Below are 3,933 nucleotides of genomic sequence, written 5' to 3' on the forward strand. Positions count from 1 at the left end.
TATACAAGAAAAGATAATAGACTGCCCTGAGAGAACCACAACAGTTGGATGGATAATTCACCAATAGGAAACTGATACAGCAGGAATAAATGAAAGAAGAGGAAGGATGAAGTACCCAAGTTCAACCAGTACTTCTTTTAGCAGTAGAGAGTACTGAGTAGTATATTGAACAAACAAAGTAATGTGCAAGTTGCAATTCCAGTGTTTTCCAGTGCTCTTTTGACAGTGTGGAGCAGCACTAGTGCACAGGGCCTGATTAAGGGTTCTGGCCGCCCTAGGCTAATACGGCCGCAGCGCCCCACCACCCCCCCCCCCCCCCCCCCCCCCCCCTCTCCTGAATATGAATGTTCAGGTGTATTCTCCAGCATTCAAATTTAGACAGATTGTGCCATTGTCTCTTACCTGTTCTTGCTCTTCTCTCTTGCAACTTTGTTATCCTCTCGCTGGCTTCTGGAAAGTTGGCGTCCTTTTTTGAAAATGCAAAAATGTATTATAATGCAAACCCTGAATGATTAGGCCCTTTAGTTAAAACAAAACACTCCATTATGGCCAGCTAAAAGTACCCCATTGGACAGGCATATATAAGCAATATCTGAATATTTGTTGTCAATCAAATACAAACCTCTACCAGCCCCATCTCACTAATATTTAGTATTCTAGTGATTGCTGAGACCACCCATGTGACCACCACACAATCATGAGATTCTGCCCCCCCAAAGCTGCTCTATTTTTAAATACCCCCTGCAGCCATTTTCCTTAACCACAACCCCCCCCCCCCCCGCACAGCCATTTCCTTAACCCCTGCTGCAGCCATTTTCTTTACCTCCCACCCTGGCATCCATCCCTTCTTGCAGCTATTTTCCTTACCTCCACTCTGCTAGCTAGCTATCCCCCCCGTCACATCAAAACTCCCCAGTCACATATATCAGCCCCCCTCCTCTGCCCTCCTTCATACAATCAAACCTCTCTACCTCCCTATAGATTTTCATGCAGCCCCCCCCTCCCACCCTATAGATTTGTATGACAGTCCCCCTCTCCCTCCCTATACATATGCAATGACAGTCCCCCTCTCCCTCCCTATAGATATGCAGGGTAGTCCCCCCCCCTCCCTATAGATATGCAGGGTAGTTCCCCCCCTCCCTATAGATATGCAGGGTAGTTCCCCCCCTCCCTATAGATATGCAGGGTAGTTCCCCCCCTTCCTATAGATATGCAGGGCAGTTCCCCCTCCCCTATAGTATGCAGGGCAGTTCCCCCCCTCCTTATAGATATGCAGGGCAGTTCCCCCCCTCCCTATAGATATGCAGGGCAGTTCCACCCCCCTCCCTATAGATATGCAGGGCAGTTCCCCCCCTCCTTATAGATATGCAGGGCAGTTCCCCCCTCCCTATAGATATGCAGGGCAGTTCCCCCCCCCCTCCCTATAGATATGCAGGGCAGTTCCCCCCCCCTCCTTATAGATATGCAGGGCAGTTCCCCCCCCCCTTTCCCTATAGATATGCAGGGCAGTTCCCTCCCTCCCTATAGATATGCAGGGCAGTCCCCCCCCCCTCCCTATAGATATGCAGGGCAGTTCCCCTCCCTATAGATATGCAGGGCAGTTCTCCCCCCCCTCCCTATAAATATGCAGGGCAGTTCCCCCCTCCTTATAGATATGCAGGGCAATTCCCCCCCTCCCTATAGATATGCCAGGGGCAGTTCCCCCCCCTCCTTATAGATATGCAGGGCAGTTCCCCCCCCTCCTTATAGATATGCAGGGCAGTCCCCCCCCCCCTCCCTATAGATATGCAGGGCAGTTCCCCCCCTCCCTATAGATATGCAGGGCAGTTCCCCTCCTCCCTATAGATATGCAGGGCAGTTCCCCCCTCCCTATAGATATGCAGGGCAGTTCCCCCTCCCTATAGATATGCAGGGCAGTTTCCCCCCCCTCCCTATAGATATGCAGGGCAGTTCCCCCCCTCCCTATAGATATGCAGGGCAGTTCCCCCCCCTCCCTATAGATATGCAGGGCAGTCCCCCCCCCCTCCCTATAGATATGCAGGGCAGTTCCCCCTCCCTATAGATATGCAGGGCAGTTCCCCCCCCTCCCTATAGATATGCAGGGCAGTTCCCCCCCCCCTATAGATATGCGGGGCAGTTCCCCCCCCCTCCCTATAGATATGCAGGGCAGTTCCCCCCCCCTCCCTATAGATATGCAGGGCAGTCGTCCCCCCTCCCTATAGATATGCAGGGCAGTTCCCCCCCCCTCCCTATAGATATGCAGGGCAGTTCCCCCCTTCACTTACCCTGTAGTTGTGCCAGCATCGCTCCTCTCCTCAGATCAGCAGATAGGAAGTGAAGACGTCCTGCTTCCTGTCTGCTGCACAGCAACAGGCAACCTGGCGATTGGCTGTGTGTTGCTAAGCACTGACCACCAATGCTTTTGATCGTCGAGCCCTCCACCCCCCCGCGGCGATCCCCAGCGGCGACCCCCCCTCCCCCACCCTGAAAAAAAAAATGAATGAAGAAAAAAAAAAAATGTAAAAAAAAAAAAAAAATACCCACAGTGCAGCGCCCCCCGGGACCCAGCGCCCCAGGCTGCAGCCTGGTCAGCCTAGTGGTTGATCAGGCCCTGCTAGTGCTGATAAAATTTGACAAAGCAGGAGCAGTATGAAAAGCAGTATTGTCAGTAATGTCCAGGCACAACAGAAGTGAAGATTAATACACAAGGAGCCTAACTCATGTTTGGACGCAACTTGCATGCAAGTTTCATTTGAAAAAACAGCACAGAACTTGTGAGTAGTTCTGACTGTATTCCAATCTGAACGTATTGCAAGATACGTTTCAATTTGAATTTGTGAGTACATTCACTCTGCCTAAACTTTACTTGCCGTATGTAAATACGGACAAGCGTCAGAATAGATTAAAAAAAAAATATTATCAAATGAACAGCTCTTAATAGTATAATCACTAATAAAATATGGATTTAAAAAAAGATTTTTTTAATTTATTTTTTACATTAAATACATAAATCAAGATGCTTTTAATGCGAACTGTACATAGAATGCGTGTATATACAATGTGTGTATAGAGTCAACCTTCGTCGCATACACATGTTCTGAGCTAGCTAGTGCAATGCATACGTGTAGCTTTTAATAAAAAGACTATGGATGTCAGTCATTACTATCAATCTGCACTTACACCTGCCCTGTAGCTGGTGTAAATGATACGGCTGAAACACAAGACTTGAATTGGCCACATCCACCAGCATGCCATAGGTATGCTGGAGCTAGTAGTACTACACCCGGCAGCATCCCCATGATTCCTGATCACCATAGTATTCATTATTTTTAAACCTTGTGGCGCCCAACAAATAAATGATAATAATAATATTTTGTGTATATACAAACTCTAAAAATACTACATACAGTATATATAGCAAACAGTAAGCATTAAATACAAAGGCGTTCCCTGCAAGGTATGGAGCAGGGAAACATACAAGTCTATATTTGTGGAGCTGTGCGAAAGCGAGATTTCATTTGGCATAGAGAAATTATTAAATGAGATTCAGGAGTGGATGATACTCTTTTCGGGCATTTTTCACTTGATCTCTGCACCAGCATAGAGCTGGCAGACAGCTGACCACATCCTTTCAATTGGATGGATTCTGCACATTTCAATTTCAGCTCAGTGGAGAAGCAAATCTTCAAACACACAAAAGATACACATGTAGTAAAGGCAGCCCCGATATCCTCTCACGTTCATGATTAATATAAGCCATAAATGAGTCTAATCTGAGCATAATTTTAGGAGACAAATGTAAAAGTTTAATTTAATGAAAGTAATGGCTCTAAAGTGGTGGGAAGCTGAACTTTTACACTACACATAGTGCAGCTTTTCATCACCATCATTATTATTATTATTTATTGGTAAGGTGTCACAAAACTCTGCAGC

The sequence above is a fragment of the Mixophyes fleayi genome, chromosome 1 (assembly GCF_038048845.1).
Source record: "Mixophyes fleayi isolate aMixFle1 chromosome 1, aMixFle1.hap1, whole genome shotgun sequence".
NCBI classification, from domain to species: Eukaryota; Metazoa; Chordata; class Amphibia; order Anura; family Limnodynastidae; genus Mixophyes; species Mixophyes fleayi.